The 19973-nt window shown below is 39.2% G+C and overlaps 1 protein-coding gene across 2 annotated transcripts in view; it reads right to left on the bottom strand.

Moving 5' to 3' along the window:
* Nucleotides 1–9722, bottom strand: part of plat (plasminogen activator, tissue) — a 41614-nt gene extending 31892 nt beyond the window's left edge. For both annotated transcript variants that reach the window (XM_062025639.1, XM_062025640.1), the window contains exon 1: nucleotides 9585–9722. The gene's annotated coding sequence lies outside the window, so the exon portion shown is untranslated. The remainder of the gene's footprint in view (nucleotides 1–9584) is intronic.
* Nucleotides 9723–19973: the final 10251 nt, after the last annotated feature.

The following is a 19973-nucleotide window of genomic DNA, read 5'->3' as shown; positions in this document are numbered from 1 at the left end:
CACTGATGGCGGGGGCTGCCATGCAAGGCCCTAACTACTACCCATTAGGAGCAAGGGTGAAGTGTCTTGCTCAAGGACACAACAGACGTGACGAGGTTGGTAGAAGGTGGGGATCGAACCAGGAACCCTCAGGTTGCTGGCACGGCCGCTCTCCCAACTGCGCCACGCCGTCCCTTAAGTCTTAACTTAAGCTGTACATCAAGCAAGAATGGGAAATAATTCCACCAGAAAAGCTTAAAAAATTGTTCTCCTCAGTTTCCAAACATTTACTGAGTGTTGTTGAAAGGAAAGGCCATGTAACACAGTGGTAAAAATGCACCTGTGCCATCTTTTTTGCAATGTGTTGCTGCCATTGAATTCTAATTTAATGATTATTTGCAAAATACATTTTGATTCCCAGTTCGAAAGTTAAATATCTTGTCTTTGCAGTCTATTCAATTGGACATAAGTTGAAAAGGATTTGCAAATCATTGAAATTTTACTGGTTTTGGGTTTTGTAGATCAAGCCCTAAAAAGAGCCAAAAACAGCCATGGCACAAATTGAGTTTCTTCTTACTTAGGCAAACTTGAAGTGGTGAATTGTTAGAGGACAATGTGGTTTCTTTAGTAGGTCAAATATGAGTGGAAGAAGTCAATCGGAGAAGAAGCCAGACACTGAGTCATGGCACTGCCACATCTGTGGACCAAACATACGCAGCAAATAAGATATTAACAAGCACATCTGCACACATGATGAGATATTCTTATTTTGCAAAGGAATTCAGTTGGTGTGTACTTTATTCCCTTCGACTGCTTTCTTGGACGACTTGCATGGAGTTTATGTTGACAGTGACAAGGAAGTGTAACGATGACGGGGCGCTGAGTTTGTAAAAGATGTATGTGTGACATTCTTGTCTTTGTGCTATGAGGCTGAAATGTGGATGTTTAAAACTGTGAGAATGTGCACGGAACATACTTGCATTGCTACACGAAAATACTAATTCGAGCCTTGCTCATATGCGCTTTGTCATCTCCATGTTAAAGCTCCCCTTTTTCAAAATTGTTTTTTTTTAATGACGTTCTAACATTATTATTTGTCCCAAGACACTTACTCGTTTGCTACTCTTTTAAGAGGCGAGGTGCTTAAACTGTTGCTTTTCAAGTTACTCAGTGGCCTAGTGGGTTAGAGTGTCCGCCCTGAGATCGGTAGGTTGTGAGTTCAAACCCCGGCCGAGTCATACCAAAGACTATAAAAAATAAAAACCTCCCTGCTTGGCATTCAGCATCAAGGGTTGGAATTGGGGGTTAAATCACCAAAAATGATTCCCGGGCGTGGCACCACTGCTGCCCACTGCTCCCCTCACCTCCCAGGGGGTGAACAAGGGGATGGGTCAAATGCAGAGGACTAAACTAACACCCTCCCCGGATTGTTAATAATCAAATGTAGGTACTTTTTCTTATGCCTTCTGATCTCTCTCTCTCTCTGTCTCTCTCTCTCTCTCTGTCTCTCTCTCTCTCTATGTCCACTACATGCTGTACATATCCTACCAAGTCAGACCTACACTGTTTCAATATCCATTTCTCTGTTCTCAACTGTTGATGACTGATGATAACAACCAAACCTAACCCCCCTCCCCCCCTCCACACCCCGGATTGTAAATAATGTAAATATTTCAATGTATATACCCTGATGATTATCTTGTGTGATAACTGTATTATGATGATAGTATATATCTGATAGTATATATCTGTATCATGAATCAATTTAAAGGCCTACTGAAACCCACTACTACCGACCACGCAGTCTGATAGTTTATATATCAATGATGAAATCTTAACATTGCAACACATGCCAATACGGCCGGGTTAGATTAGTAAAGTGCAATTTTATATTTCCCGCAAAATATTCTGCTGAAAACGTCTCGGTATGATGACGTTTGCGCGTGACGTTACGGATTGTAGCGGACATATTGGGACACCATTGTGGCCAGCTATTAAGTCGTCTGTTTTCATCGCAAAAATCCACAGTATTCTGGACATCTGTGTTGGTGAATCTTTTGCAATCTGTTTAATGAACAATGAAGACAGCAAAGAGAAAGCTGTAGGTGGGAAGCGGTGTATTAGCGGCCGGCTGCAGCAACACAACCAGGAGGACTTTGAGTTGGATAGCAGACGCGCTACCGTGAGTACGCAGCTTTGGCTTCCAAACATTTGATCGCTTGCCCGTACGTGCGTGCCGCTATGTGCATGTCACGTACGTAACTTTGGGGAAATATATGTGCTGTATGAACTTTACGGAGGTGAACGGTACTTTGGGCTGTGGGATTGAGTGTGTTGTGCGGGTCTTTGAGTTGTATTGGTGGGTTATATGGACGGGAGGGGGGAGGTGTTTGTTATGCGGATTAATTTGTGGCATATTAAATATAAGCCTGGTTGTGTTGTGGCTAATAGAGTATATATATGTCTTGTGTTTATTTACTGTTTTAGTCATTCCCAGCTGAATATCAGGTCCCACCCGCCTCTCACAGCATCTTCCCTATCTGAATCGCTTCCACTGCCCTCTAATCCTTCACTCTCACTTTCCTCATCCACAAATATTTCATCCTCGCTCAAATTAATGGGGTAATCGTCTCTTTCTCGGTCCGAATCGCTCCTGCTGCTGGTGGCCATGATTGTAAACAATATGCAGATGTGAGGCGCTCCACAACCTGTGACGTCACGCTACTTCCGGTACAGGCAAGGCTTTTTTATCAGCGACCAAAAGTTGCAAACTTTATCGTCGATGTTCTCTACTAAATCCTTTCAGCAAAAATATGGCAATATTGCGAAATGATCAAGTATGACACAGAATGGACCTGTTTTCCCCGTTTAAATAAGAACATTTCATTTGACTGGACTTTCGCTGACGTGTTGGATCCACTGTGGACTGGACTTTCACAATATTATGTCAGACCCACTCGACATCCATTGCTTTCGGTCTCCCCTAGAGGGGGGGGCTTGCCCACATATGCGGTCCTCTCCAAAGTTTCTCATAGTCATTCACATTGACGTCCCACTGGGGTGAGTTTTCCTTGCCCGTATGTTGGCTCTGTACCGAGGATGTCGTTGTGGCTTGTACAGCCCTTTGAGACACTTGTGATTTAGGGCTATATATAAATAAACATTGATTGATTGATTGATTTCAGTAGGCCTTTAAGTGGACCCCGACTTAAACAAGTTGAAAAACTTATTCGGGTGTTACCATTTAGTGGTCAATTGTATGGAATATGTACTTCACTGTGCAACCTACTAATAAAAGTCTCAATCAATCAATCAAAAACATTTCACCACACCTAGTGTGTGTGTGACAATCATTGGTACTTTAACTTTAACTTTAACTTTTTTTACAAGCTTTGCTACACATCTTAAAATTATGCCATGTCAACTCCTCATCCTGATGTAGGAGCTGTTAATATGATCATTAGATTTTTCTTCAACGAATAAGCTAACCGAGCATGATGTTGCTGTTGAAATACTCTACCGTAATGTTAACACTGTAGCTAACATAGCCGCGTTGCTAACGTTTGTGTCCTCCTGTCGGACTCTTTAATGCTACGTCAGTGTATGTGATACATGGCAGCTATTACGTTGGACAAGTTCCGAGTTACAGTGTTTCTGTAAAAAGTGGAAAAGAGACAAAGACTCCGACGTGGACCAACACAGCTAATTAGCATCGACGCTACAGACACACAAGACAGCTAATTTCCACTAAACGCACTTGAAATGGTCAAAATTTTAGCAACAACTGACCTTTTTCAAACGCAGGAACCTACACAGGATATTTCCCATTTACCCTGATGCCATATTTTTTGGACCATAGGGCACAATGGGCTCCACCGTAGTTTTTAGCGATTCAATAGCAAGTATACTGACAAATATATGTTAGAACTGTCTGCTACTTTATATTAGAAATGGCGACAGTGGTGCATGAATGCCCTACAACAAGAGGATAGAGAAAAAGAAGGAGCTTGACTACGGGGTGGGCTACAATGGCAGACGTGTGCAAATTTTCAGGACTTATGCAGATCCCAAATACACAACAGCAGGAACCAATGGGTAAGAAAAGTTGCTTTTGCATAATAGGTCGAAACAAAACATCAGATAATACGTCTAATACAGTCAGTTTACATACACTTGTAAAGAACATAATGTCATGGCTGTCTTGAGTTTCCAATAATTTGTACAACTCTTATTTTTTTGTGATAGAGTGATTGGAGCACATACTTGTTTGTCACAAAAAACATTCATGACGTTTCGTTGTTTTATGAATTTATTATGGGTCTACTGAAAATGTGACCAAATCTGCTGGGTCAAAAGTATACATACAGCAATGTTAATATTTGTTTACATGTCCTTTGGCAAGTTTCACTGCAATAAGGCGCTTTTGGTAGCCATCCACAAGCGTCTGATTGAATTTTTGACCACTCCTCTTGACAACATTGGTGCAGCTTAGCTAAATGTGTTGGTTTTCTGACATGGGTTTGTTTCTTCAGCATTGTCCACACGTTTAAGTCAGGATTTTGGGAAGACCATTCTAAAACCTTATTTCTAGCCTGATTTAGCCATTCCTTTATCACTTTTGACGTGTGTTTGGGGTCAGTGTCCTGTTGGAACACCCAACTGCGCCCAAGACCCAACCTCCGGGTTGATGATTTTAGGTTGTCCTGAAGAATTTGGAGGTAATCCTCCTTTTTCATTGTCCCATTTACTCTCTGTAAAGCATCAGTTCCATTGGCAGAAAAACAGGCACAGAGCATAATACTACCACCACCATGCTTTACGGTAGGCATGGTGTCCGTGGTATTAAAAGCCTCACCTTTTCTCCTGCAAACATATTGCTGGGTATTGTGGCCAAACAGCTCCATTTTTGTTTCATCTGACCAAAAACTTTCCTCCAGAAGGTCTTATCTTTGTCCATGTGATGTCAAATGAAACAAAAATTGGGCTGTTTGGCCACAATCCCCAGCAATATGTTCTGAGGAGAAAAGGTGAGGCCTTTAATCCCAGGAACACCATTCCTACCGTCAAGCATGGTGGTGGTAGTATTATGCTCTGGGCCTGTTTTGCTGCCATTTTCAGTAGACCCATGATAAAGTCATAAAAGAACCAAACTTCCTGAATGTTTTTGTGACAAACAAGTATGTGCTCCAATCACTCCATCACAAAAATAAGAGTTGTAGAAATGATTGGAAACTCAAGACAGCCATGACATTATGTCCTTTACAAGTGTATGTAAACTTTTGACCACGACTGTAGGTGCCATTTTGGGGTCCGTTTCCACACACCATAATAATACCCGTATGTGTGACTACGGTAGTCATAATGCGCCGACAATCCATCAGTTTACTAGTTTACCAAAGTCGTACTAAAACATTTTGACGGATTTTTGAGCGCCATGTGTAATGTTATATATTCTCAATGATACTGTCATGTTCTATGGTCATGTTTTGTTTTGTTATTTTCTGGTTGTTTAAGACTCTTCAGTTCCTGTTTACGCTCCCTTGTTTGGTCACCATCATTGTTTTCACCTGTTTGGACTCACGCACCTGTTTTAATCAGGAGAAAATATTTAAGCCTGTCATTTTCAGTTAGTCGTTCTGGCGACATTGACATTATTCCTGCTCTGCTCTATTGATACCCCTAATATTCTGTACCATGCTGTATGCTGACTTGTTTTCATGCGGTTGTTCGTTTCATGCCATGCCACGTAAGTTTTGTTTTGTTTCATGTCCATAGTTTCTGTATTAGTGTTAGTTTTGTTTTCATTTGCTAAGTTTGTGTCTCTGCCTTGTGCACGCTTTTTGTTTGTTCCTTTTTGAGTAAAATTAAATCATGTCTTTACCTGCAAGCCTTGTCCGTTCCAGTCGCTTTGCATTCCGGGAAAACAAACCACTTCATAGTCCACGTCGTGACAGATACATCAAAGTTTTGGGTGTACTTGCTAATCTGTACTTGCTAGCGTCATTTATTGAACAGGGGGCATCAACCTGCAGTCCACATGTATCTCTAATGTGTGAATTGCATCTACTGGTCACACTTATCATTACACCATGTACTGAAGATAATTGCTTACAATTGCCTTTAATTGCACAACCAGAATTAACTCTTACATTAGACGCACCCGGCAATTTGAGAAAATTAAAGGTTTTTAAGTGCGCCTTCCAGTCCGAAAAAAAACTATAATTAAAGTACCCCACTGTGTTTCCACCAAAAACAACCAGGGAAGATTTAGTTCTACAGGAACTATTTTTAGTTCCGGGTAGCGATGTGGGATTTTTGGGAGTTCCCATGAACCTTAAAGGGGCGGGCCATGCTTTCGAACGCTGATTGGTTGAACAGAGTTAGTTGTTTTTTTTGAGGACCACTTGTTTATTTCACATTATCTCTGTTTCTGTTACATCATACTTGAGAACGGAGAGAAAGAAGAACCAAAGGAACTTTCGACTTACAGCAACTTTTATGGAGCGTCTGTGTGCTGAAGAACGCTGGTTAGTGGAACTATCTTGCAGTGTTTTTACCAGGTGTAGACTTGAAATGAGTATGCAATCATGCTATTTATGAATTTTTACAAACTTCCTTTATATATGCAAAGCTACAAGACATGGACGGGCTGTTTTAAACATATTTACAGTGTAATACAAAATATTCAGCCGGACTTCGAAGTGGCGAGGCGAGCTGCTCACTGGGAGTCCGACCTCTTAGTTTGAAGATGAATGTGAAATCAAGGACGAGAGGAACTAAGGTAAATCACATCAAATATTTACTTTATATTTATATTAGACTTTAGAATATGTATTTATATTTACTTTGTTACATGTTGTAAAATTAGTCAGTGAAATGCCATTTGTATAGTTATTAGTCTCAACCCAAGTGAACCAAATGCTAATGCTAACAGGCTAACGCAAAATCGGATGTGTCACCGTGAGATAAACACTGACATTTACATATTAGTATTTGCAGCTAAAAAGGATCATAAGGAATCACCTGTAGGGTTTCACTGTGGACAAAAGCCAAGCTGACTTTTTATGTAAAATCCGGTACACTTTGTTTTTAAATCCTATTATTTAGTGTATTATTGCTTTGTATTTCATTTACTTACACTTTAGTAAAAGTTATATGACCTACGGTAATATTGTCTGTTTATTTACATGGTATCAATGTAGAAATATATTGTTCCACTCGTCAGCCTGATTTTTATCAACTACCCTGAACTTTGAAATGTGATGGAAACACAAAACACACAGGTCTATGGGAACCTATAGTCCCAGGATCTAAAAGTTCCAGCAACTTAAAGTTCCTGAAATTTTGGTAAAAAAATTAAAAATAGACTTTTACTAACACACTTCCATTACACTCTTCCAAGATATTTATTTAATTTGAAAAGTAGTATAATATGGGACCTTTAATGAAATTAACTCACGTGAGAGGAACTGGCACATCATTAGTATGCTTTTGTTGCTCTTCACTGGTCAGATCATAACATGTTTTTGAACCCGTTTGACCTACCGGTTCACTAAAGCATCAGTGCAGCCATTGTTCATGTACAATGTGTTACAATATGTGCTATGTCAGAAAGCTACTTTGCAACCATTATTCATTCTTCACTCACTCAGGCTCTGAAAAAGTGCCCCCGAGCATAAAGCTACAATTGTTGCCTTGAAGACACTGCAGGACTCACTGCCAGGCTTTCAAAATGTCTACAAAAAGAAAGACAAGGCAGGTAAAGAGGTGCAGAACTGAGACTTCTCTCTGGAAGGAGATGAAAGGGAGGGTGCAAACATGGGAGTGAGGAAAAATCCCCTGAGTTCAGCATAAAGACAAAGACTTGTCCTTCTGAGTCATCCTATCTTTCAGGAATGCACTGAGGCAGGAGGAGGACGACACAGATGAAGGCATTAATGCCTTCTTTTTGTAAGAAACTTTAGACAGGGACACAAATCCTAAGTTCAAACAGAGTTTTTGTTTCCAAACTGCAGTAAACTGATTGTTGAGTGTGGTCATCGTTGGCCACAAAGTGATCACCAACTCTCAAGGCTTTTTAACCTGATGAGTCATAAACCCGAATGACCACAGCACCAAGAATGCAACACCACTTTCACTGAACATGCAATTCTGTGGAGTATCAGCAGATTATCAGTATGACTTACTCTATGCTCCTATAGGCCTAAAGATTCTGAAGAATGCAAGTGGCTCAAATCTGAGTCATTAGTCTGGTAAGGGACTGCAGCCCTGTAAATGTATGCAACAATTAAAGTTCTGAATGACAGAAAACCATAACAAAACCGAAGTTGCTGCACAACGAAATATCGCCAAACTCTTGAGAAATATAATGTAGATAGATTAAGATACTTTGTAATTCATTGATTTAATATTGTGGTTATTTTTGCTCTTCTGAGTTCTCAGAAAGGTACTCGTAAAGGTCTATTTGTATTATTTTTTGCTTTTTTTATTATATTGATTTTATTATTATTATCTGGTATACATATTTCATTTGTTATAGTTTTTCTGTTATTATATATATATATATATATATATATATATATATATATATATATATATATATATATATATATATATATATATATATATATATATATATATATATATATATATATATATATATATATATATATATATATATATATATATATATATATATATATAGTACAGGCCAAAAGTTTGGACACACCTTCTCCTCATTCAATACGTTTTCTTTATTTTCATGACTATTTACATTGTGTGCTTGAAGCTCATCGAGAGAATGCCAAGAGTGTGCGGAAAAGTAATCAGAGCAAAGAGTGGCTATTTTGAAGAAACTACAATATAAAACATGTTTTCAGTTATTTCACCTTTTTGTGTTAAGTACATAACTCCACATGTGTTCGTTTTGATGCCTTCAGTGACAATCTACAATAGTCATGAAAATAAAGAAAACACATCGAATGAGAAGGTGTGTCCAAACTTCTTCAAAATAGCCACCCATTTAATTATTTGTTTAATGTTTATATGTTTATAATTTTATTTGAATAATAACAAATTTAACAGGTGGCAAAAGTGATATTAAAATTTTATGATTTTTTTTTTTTATATTGTAATATTCAATAGCACCTTTATTTCTATTTAAATATTCAATTTGTGGTATACATTATGTTTTTATAAAAAAATATTACATTTAAATTTCATTGTAATATGTATTAGTATTATAAAAACTGACGATGGCAATACTTAGAGGAAGAATATTTTTCACAAACACCTTTGTATGTAATATGTAATGTTCTAATACACCGTTACGTATTTTAAGACACATTTTTTGGTCTAATTTGTGTTTTCTAGAAGACTTACATTATAATGTAAAGCAATAAAAAAACAGCAAAACCACGCCTTTAAAATCCTAACATGTGTTCAGATACAAATGCATATTCTGCAGTGAATCTCCTTCAAAGTGAGCAAAGACAATGGTGAAAAATATACTGTAGATAATGGACCTGGAACGTTCTTAACATGACTAAGCAGAAAGCACAATGTTTAAATAAAGAAGTGCATGTGCACAGAAAAGAGTAGCTTACCAAATAAAGGATGATGATTTAAGGATGTTGGATGGATTTCTCGCCTCTGGGACTGAGCTCCTCCAGTGGTCGTTCTCCCTTTTTAAGTGTGTAGAGGAGAGAGAGGAGAAGAAAGAGGAGGCGGTTGTTTGCTGTGACCTCAGAGGAGAAATACTGCAGCTCTACCGGCCTGATGATGACGGTGCAGCCGAGGAGGAGTTTACATTCCTACACACCACCCTCCCTCCAGGTACTGAATGAAACTGGGCAGGAGCTGCAGAAGATGTATAGTAGATAAACGTCACAAATAAAATACAGATACACTTCAGTCATTTCCACAGGCGTTTTTCAAGATTTAATGGGGAGTAAATTGTTTCAACATAATTTCCATTATGCTGCCTGTCAACTTCTACTGAACTGATGGAGGAAAGTAGTTTACTCATCATCACTCAACCTTGCTGAAGGTACTTTTCTAACAGAGATGATGTCAGGAGTTTTGTACTTTTGAACCTCCTTGACTCCCTCAGTACAGTCAAGATTATTGTGTGCCATTCAGGTTTTTATTTTGAAGTCCTTTTGGCTTAGTTCAATCAATCATGTGAGGACCCCGCATCCTGTGACTGGCTGCAATGGATGCCAGATTGGTACAGTTATTGCAAATTATTCATGATAATGTGAGTCCAGTCCATTGGGGGCAAGCAGAGGGTTGTAGGAGGACTCCATCCATGTCATGGAGGATTGGTTCACACTGGGTCATGACTTAGAACAGCTAGCACATACTCCAGACTGGTATACTGGGAGGCAGTACATCTAAGAAGGACAGCTCCAGACTGGAGAAACTGATCAGGCGGGCCAGCTCTACGATCGGAATAAAACTGGACTCACCGGTGACGGTGGCAGAGAAGAGGACTGTGGAAAAACTACTGAGCATCATGAATGACGCCAGTCACCCTCTGCATACCGTTATCAGTAGCCAGAGGAGCCTGTTCAGTGCTAGACTGCTTCATCCCAAGTGCAGGACTAATAGACTAAAAAACTACTTTGTCCCACACGCTATCAGACTGTACAACTCCTCTCTAGGGGGGAGGGGGATACTAAGATGACAGGGGATGCAAAATAATAATAATTATTTTTTTATACCATTATTTACTTGAGGGAATTCTCCTGGTGGAATCAATAAATTACTATCTATCTATCTATCTATCTATCTATCTATCTATCTATCTATCTATCTATCTATCTATCTATCTATCTATCTATCTATCTATCTATCTATCTATCTATCTATCTATCTATCTATCTATCTATCTATCTATCTATCTATCTATCTATCTATCTATCTATCTATCTATCTATCTATCTATCTATCTATCTATCTATATCTCCAGGGATCATCCCTGGCCATCCGGTAACCTCTCCCTGCAGGAGAGGGATGCAAAAAAGAAAAGCGGCAGGTCAACTGGTCTAAAACAGAGTCTATTTAAAAGATATAGTATATAAATGAGTTTTAAGGTGGGATTTAAATGCTTCGACTGAGGTTGCATCTCTCCAGGGATTAAAAATGGATTGCTCACCATACGGATTGCAGTGGCTCAGGAGGTAGAGCAGGTTTTCCAGTAACGGGAGGGGTTTGAATTCTGCTTCCTCTGTCCCAGTCACTGCTTTTGTTGTTGTCAGACATTTTACTCACTTTGCTGCCAGTGCAGGCCAAACTGGAGTATGAATGTGAAAGCATGTTTGATGGTGGTCGGAGAACCTGTTGGTGCGAATTAGCAGCAATGTTCTCAAGGCAGCTGTGGTAACAGATGTAGCTTACCACCACCGTGTTCATGTGCACTGAAAGAAAAATGATCTTTCACTACATGAATCCAATTATTTATTATTTTTGATCCAACATTCATCTTCACATACATTCTAATTGAGTTGTTTTTCCCAATCACAGCATGCAGCCAAATTTAATTAGATTTGACTTGTTTTCTTGCTACTGAAATAATAGCAGCATGGTGGCATTGATGATTAGTAACGTGTGTTTGTGTGTTTTTACTTAAGCTTGTTTTTTCCACAAAAAAAAATAGTTGTGGAGTTCTCAAAACATTCGAACTTGATAAACTATGTATCTGGATTCTCAATCTCAGTTTATATCCTGATCATGATGTAGGACAATTCAAATAAACCTTGTCGATGTTGATTTTGCCTTTTGAAATGAGTTATGAGGTAAGTTGTGAATTTGTCTTTTGTTGGTTCTTTATTGTATTTATTTTTTGCATGCTATTTTGAGTTTTTCACTTGTTCTGTTGACCTTTGCTCTGCTTTTCTGTTTTTTCACATTTCCTCAGAGGCCTGAAAGAGGGTGGAGCCAAGGGAAACACCTGCGGTGCATTTGGTAATCAATCTACCGTATTTTTCGGACTATAAGTCGCAGTTTTTTTCATAGTTTGGCCGGGAGTGCGACTTATACTCAGGAGCGACTTATGTGTGAAATTATTAACACATTACCGTAAAATATCAAATAATATTATTTAGCTCATTCACGTAAGAGACTAGACGTATTAGATTTCATCGGATTTAGCGATTAGGAGTGACAGATTGTTTGGTAAACGTATAGCATGTTCTATATGTTATAGTTATTTGAATGACTCTTACCATAATATGTTACGTTAACATACCAGGCACGTTCTCAGTTGGTTATTTATGCGTCATATAACGTACACTTATTCAGCCTGTTGTTCACTATTCTTTATTTATTTTAAATTGCCTTTCAAATGTCTATTCTTGGTGTTGGGTTTTATCAAATAAATTTCCCCAAAAAATGCGACTTATACTCCAGTGCGACTTATATATGTTTTTTTCCTTCTTTATTATGCATTTTCGGCCGATGCGACTTATACTCCGGAGCGACTTATAGTCCGAAAAATACGGTATACAAACCTTGCTGCTGTAATTGTTTGTTGCGGTTTGGTTCCCTGCATTGGTTAGCGATTTGGTTCCCTGCATTGGTTAGCGATTTGCACCTGGAATTTTGCTCATTCGCATTTTCTCCTGGCTCCTTGCTTCTGGCCGTGCAACTATTGATTTGTTCTGTTTTTTTTGTAAGTTGTACTGTGTTTTTGTTTTCCTACTTTTTCCTGGCCTTTTTTTGCTGCGCCTGTTACTACTTTCGGACCATCTTGTCCAGCATTTGGCTTCACTTTGTGTTCAAGCGCTACCTTTTGGACTAGATTAACCTTATTTTTTTGTTATACTTTATCCGCTTCCACTGTGCTGGGTTTGCCAAACACTGTTTTTGAATCACACACAATCTGCCTTGCATCTTGGATTCTTGTCACACAGTTTCTGATCGTACAACTTATAGTGTTGCCAAACTTTAGATTTTAAGTATGGAAGTGACTGTATTGCCTCAGCCGTGCTTGCCTTGTTGCTGCTGCTATGTATGTGGGCCTACCCAAAATTGTTTCTCTACTATTAAGAGGAAGTTATAAAATGCAATTTGAGTATTTTTTGGGGGGTATTTTTTCTTTTTTAGGGAAGATGCAATGCGCCTCAAAATTTCCCCTTAGACCGCAGTGATTAAAAGCTACCCAACCATGTCATACCTGGAGTTTGATACAACCCGGTGAAGTCTTTACTCTTACCATCCCTATTAAAACTGACTTTTAAAGTATTAAAGTCCCTGGAAAATAGTTCATATTGTAACCTGTTTTTTGTGTTGTCAGAAAAGAAAAAACTGAGCCACATGTTTACACCCAAACCAGCTTGTCAAAATGGCAAAGGCTCTTATCTTAAGGTGATATGTGTCCTTTATATAGAAGTAGTTTTGAAAGATTGATTGAAAAAACATACTACATATTTTTAAAGCAGGTTTTTGGAAGTGAGTTTTTATTTAAACCTGACACATTTCCATGTACAGTATGTCAATATTGTACAGAATCATACAGTACTTTTGACACTTAATTTGGTGCACAATGTAATGACACCTACTACTTGGCCAAAATCCAAAATGTTTTAGTATTTTTTTAGCAAAGGATTAGATACAGCAAGTATGATGCAGTACAACACAACACTGTAAAATACAACCACAATAAATGGGTTATACTTGTATAGCGCTTTTCTACCTTCAAGGCACTCAGAGTGCTTTGACAGTATTTCCACATTCACCCATTCACACACACATTCACACACTGATGACCGGAGCTGCCATGCAAGGCCATGACCAAGATCCATCAGGAGCAAGGGTGAAGTGTCTTGCCCAAGGACACAACGGACGTGACTAGGATGGCAGAAGACGGGAATCAAACGAGAAAACCTCAGGTTACTGGCACGGTAGCTCTACCAACCAAACCATGCCTTCCCCATGAGACAGTGTCAATCAAAACTGAGTAATGCTTTCTTCGTAAAGGAACAATTTTTGATACAGCACTTGTGTTGGATGTAGATTTTGCATGTTTGCCAATGTCTTGTGTAAATATAATACATTACTATGTACATAGGCGCCGATCCCGCGGGTGCTTCGGGGTCCGAGCACCCACGTGGGATTGATGGCAAATTATTTCTCACCACCAAGCAAAAACCGTGCATGCTCAGAAAAGTAGCGTCAGATTTACCGCCGTGACACACCGAGCACCCACTGGCAGAAATGTAGACAGGTGCCTGCTATGACTGTACATAGTGTTACATTTTCATCATTTGGAGGCAGCACGGTGGAACAGGGGTTAGTGTGTTTGCCTCACACTAAGAAGGTTTTGGGTTCGATCTGCGTGGGTTCCCTCCGGGTACTCTGGCTTCCTCCCACCTCCAAAGACATGCACCTGGGGATAAGTTTATTGGCAACACTAACTTGGCCCTATTGTGTGAATGTGAGTGTGAATGTTGTCTGTCTATCTGTGCAATGAAGTGGCGACTTGTTCGGGGTGTACCCCACCTTCCGCCCGAATGCAGCTGGGATAGGCTCCTGCGACCCCGAAAGGGACAAGCTGTAGAAAATGGATGGATGGATGGATGGCATTTGGAGGTGACATATTTCCTTTTCTAGAATGGGAAACTATGATTAATTTTTCAGCTCTCTGTGAACTCTTGCGCTTTGCAGAGGTTGTGTATTGTTGTTGTCGTTGTGCCAGACTGATGAACCGCTTGGCACCAGCAGTCATTTGTCACGACCGCAATCTTTTTGGGTAAATCTTCCTCCATGGTGGCTCACATATGAAAGTAAAAAGTGGAACAATATTTTGTTGACTCCATTAAAAGGTCCACTTAAAGCAGTGGGATGGGTGGAGGTGGTTTGCATCCATCTGTGTAACATTAGCTCTCCCTTCCCTCGGATTAATGAGAAAATGTCCATGCACACACACACACAGATGACTTTCCAGTCATATCTCTTTCTGTATGAAACCAGATGTTTTGTCCATGATCAAAAGCAGACAGCTAAGCTTATCTTTTGCAGTTATTTGTTCAACATTCTCTGCATCCTCAGGCGTGTCGAGGTAAAGGACGTGATGACAAATGATAATGTTGCTGGTATTTCAGGGAAGGTTTCTGTTGTTCCATGAATTTCACTGCAAAGCAAACCCCTCAAGTATTGCACAAACCTGTAGTCATACTCCACTCATTACATACACAGTTAGTGTACTTTTATTAGATGCAGATTGTGAAACATTTAAGAATCAACGTAACTGTATACCAGCATGACCTTTGACCCCAGCTGGCCCAGACATTTTCATTTAAAGGAGCCATATGTAAGAATTACATGTCAAGTCATCATTAAATGGCCCTGATATGTCAAAAGGCATTAAAAAAGCATGTTCTTTTCGAATACCTCTATAACTGATAACAGTAGTTCAGCTATGCTCATTTCAAAATTTGATTTACAGCCCCAAAATCTTGGTATTGTTTTCATTTCGATGTCCCGCCCTCCACCGTTTTAACCAAAGAGAAAGTCTGTGAGTGTGTCACATCCAAGTTGCCAGTTACGCACTGCCATATTCGCATGGCTACTGCCACTGGTAAAGTTACTAAACATGTCAGACCTTAGTAAATCTAAAAGACCTCGTTACGATTCTCAATTTATTCATGACAAAGCCAGGAACAAAATGGAGATTTGTATCGAGGATGTCTTTGAAAGATGGAGACGGTTAAAAGCGGGGAAGATTTTTTGATCTTATGCCAAACTTGCTAATTTCCTCCTTGATAGGTAACTAAAGCATATAAATGTTCTTATTACTTGTAATAAATGGAAATGGATGTTTCGTATGTAAACTATATTGTCCAATACAGTCTATGATCTTGTCTAACAAAGCTAGTATGTTCGTGCAACGAATGCTTAGCATGCTCGCCCGGTCAATGGGAGCATACAAATCGACATATAGGCTAACGGGGGAAATATATGCCCGTTAGCCTGTATGTCGATGTGTAATCTCATCCGCCTCAACAAAAACGATCCTAAATTTCTGTTTAGTACAGTAGCATCGTTAACCCAACAAGGGACTCCTCCCAGTAGCTCCACCCACTCGGCAGATGATTTTATGAATTTCTTTAATAAGAAAATTGAACTCATTAGAAAGGAGATTAAAGACAATGCATCCCAGCTACAACTGGGTTCTATTAACACAAATACGACTGTATATACGACGGACACTGCCCTCCAAAATAGTCTCTCTATTTTTGATGAAATAACATTAGAGGAATTATTACATCGTGTAAGTGGGATAAAACAAACAACATGTTTACTTGACCCACTTCCTGGGAAACTTATCAAGGAACTGTTTGTATTATTAGGTCCATCAGTGTTAAATATTATAAACTTATCACTTTCCTCCGGCACTGTTCCCCTAGCATTCAAAAAAGCGGTTATTCATCCTCTGCTCAAAAGACCTAACCTCGATCCTGACCTCATGGTAAACTACCGACCGGTCTCCCACCTTCCGTTTATTTCCAAAATTCTCGAAAAAATTGTTGCACAGCAGCTAAATGAACACTTAGTGACTAACAATCTCTGTGAACCTTTTCAATCCGGTTTCAGGGCAAATCACTCTACGGAGACAGCCCTCGCAAAAATTACTAATGATCTATTGCTAACGATGGATTCTGATGCGTCATCTATGTTGCTGCTTCTTGATCTTAGCGCCGCTTTCGATACCGTCGATCATAATATTTTATTAGAGCGTATCAAAACACGTATTGGTATGTCAGACTTAGCCTTGTCTTGGTTTAACTCTTATCTTACTGACAGGATGCAGTGCGTCTCCCATAACAATGTGACCTCGGACTATGTCAAGGTAACGTGCGGAGTTCCCCAGGGTTCGGTTCTTGGCCCTGCACTCTTTAGTATTTACATGCTGCCGCTGGGTGACATCATACGCAAGTACGGTGTTAGCTTTCACTGTTATGCTGATGACACCCAACTCTACATGCCCCTAAAGCTGACCAACACGCCGGATTGTAGTCAGCTGGAGGCGTGTCTTAGTGAAATTAAACAATGGATGTCCGCTAACTTTTTGCAACTCAACGCTAAGAAAACGGAAATGCTGATTATCGGTCCTGCTAGACACCAACATCTACTTACTAATACCACCTTAACATTTGACAACCAAACAATTACACAAGGCGACTCGGTAAAGAATCTGGGTATTATCTTCGACCCAACTCTCTCGTTTGAGTCACACATTAAGAGTGTTACTTAAACGGCCTTCTTTCATCTCCGTAATATCGCTAAAATTCGTTCCATCTTGTCCACTAGCGACGCTGAGATCATTATTCATGCGTTCGTTACGTCTCGTCTCGATTACTGTAACGTATTATTTTCGGGTCTCCCTATGTCTAGCATTAAAAGATTACAGTTGGTACAAAATGCTGCTGCAAGGCTTTTGACAAAAACAAGAAAGTTTGATCATATTACGCCTATACTGGCTCACCTGCACTGGCTTCCTGTGCACTTAAGTTGCGACTTTAAGGTTTTACTACTTACGTATAAAATACTACACGGTTTAGCTCCAGCCTATCTCGCCGATTGTATTGTACCATATGTCCCGACAAGAAATCTGCGTTCAAAGAACTCCGGCTTATTAGTGATTCCCAGAGCCAAAAAAAAGTCTGCGGGCTATAGAGCGTTTTCTATTAGGGCTCCAGTACTCTGGAATGCCCTCCCGGTAACAGTTAGAGATGCTACCTCAGTAGAAGCATTTAAGTCCCATCTTAAAACTCATTTGTATAATCTAGCCTTTAAATAGACCCCCCTTTTTTAGACCAGTTGATCTGCCGTTTCTTTTCTTCTCTCCTCTTCTCCCCTGTCCCTTGCGAGGGGGAGTTGCATAGGTCCGGTGGCCATGGATGAAGTGCTGGCTGTCCAGAGTCGGGACCCCGGGTGGACCACTAGCCTGTGCATCGGTTGGGGACATCTCTGCGCTGCTGACCCGTCTCCGCTCGGGATGGTTTCCTGTTGGCCCCGCTGTGGACTGGACTCTCGCTGATGTGTTGGATCCACTGTGGACTGGACTTTCACAATGTTATGTCAGACCCACTCGACATCCAATGCTTTCGGTCTCCCCTAGAGGGGGGGGGGGGGGGGTTACCCACATATGCGGTCCTCTCCAAGGTTTCTCATAGTCATTCACCGACGTCCCACTGGGGTGAGTTTTTCCTTGCCCGTATGTGGGCTCTGCACCGAGGATGTCGTTGTGGCTTGTACAGCCCTTTGAGACACTTGTGATTTAGGGCTATATAAATAAACATTGATTGATTGATAATCGAACTGACAGGGTAAAATATAATTTAGACAAATAAAACCTATGTGGATATGGGTAGTGTCTGTGCCTATCTCGTTCTCAATATGCTGATAAGCTGAGGAAATGGGTTCCAACAACAGCAGGGCTGTCATGGCAATACAAGACATATGGAGACAGCCAAATCACATGATAAAATTATTCCTCATTCGTGTTTGCATATTGTGGACTACTGGTACCAAGTTACATGTGAATGGCAATCTGAAACGTTTGAAACAGTAGCTTATAGGCTAAAATGTCTCCTCTTTAGTTTTGCTGCTAAGCATGCTCTACTTATTTTCACCAGTATAACCATTGCTAGCGTTGGTTGTAGTTTGTTTTAGTCTTTGTTTTTTGATAGTACTGACAATAACTGTATGATTGCCATTTGTTGTGATATTGTATGCAGGCATGACGTACTTCTTCCTGAAAATAGCCTAATTACTTTGTAAAATGTGTTGGTTAGAGATTTGTTATTGACAAAACGCTTGTCGATTCAACTATTATTGTCCCAGCACCTCAACCCCCGAGTAAGAGGCAGTGGAGGTTTAAAGTTCCTTGGAGTAGGCCAGTTGATCGAGCTGGATTTGGCTGCGTATCTGGCAACCTCAGTCAGGGAGAGGGGGAGGGGAATTTCGAATGTGATTGCAGTACCATTTCTGTCCATATTCTTACACATGGCTCCTTTAATGACCGCTTCATTTAAAGAAATTAATGGGGATATTTGATTGACAAAAATAACTATTACTGATAAGAACACATACCGTATGTATACAAAAGAAATACACTCCATGCTCTTTCAAATACATTTCAAGACTACAGTGTCATCCGATACATGTCAGTGATGGCATTTTGGCAATTTAAAGAAAAACAACATACAACATTGTACATCATGTTATTGTTTGTATTTTTGGAAACTAAAATAGTTGACCACCTGCTTATAACCATTGGACATTTACAAAATAATGAAAATGTCATATTGTTCAACTTAGGTTATGCTAAAAAGTATTTTTTTGTATTTTACTTGTTACACTTGCAGTGAACATGCATATGTCAGCAACATGTTAACATAGCACTGTTTACTGACTACACTGTATACAACCTTCAAATCTATTAACATGTGCATGATAGTGTGCAGGGATCTAACTTGGAGAACAAATGATTAAACTAGTTTTGCACTCAGAAAGATATAGTGCCGAAGAGTAAAAACATTTTTTAAAACATCCATCTATCCAGTATATATATATATATATATATATATATATATATATATATATATATATATATATATATATATATATATATATATATATATATATATATATATATATATATATATATATATATATATATATATATATATATATATATATATATATATATATATATATATATATATATATATTTGTTTATTTATTCATTTATTATTATTATTATTTTACTTGAGTATTACCATTGAATTCTACATTTTGTGTAAATATTGAACTAACACAACATGTTTAAATGCGCATATGTGACTTTTTATAATTTATGTTCATATATATACTGTATGAATGTTATGTGTAATGTATTATTACAGTACAGTACAAGTCACGTGACCGACGGGTTTAACATTGTGTTGAACCAGGCTGAAACTCCGCCTTCCTGTGGGCGTGGCTAT

The sequence above is a fragment of the Entelurus aequoreus genome, linkage group LG17 (assembly GCF_033978785.1).
Source record: "Entelurus aequoreus isolate RoL-2023_Sb linkage group LG17, RoL_Eaeq_v1.1, whole genome shotgun sequence".
NCBI classification, from domain to species: domain Eukaryota; kingdom Metazoa; phylum Chordata; class Actinopteri; order Syngnathiformes; family Syngnathidae; genus Entelurus; species Entelurus aequoreus.
The sequence above is the reverse complement of the archived record's forward strand: the minus strand, read 5'-3'. Positions and strand labels throughout refer to the sequence as shown.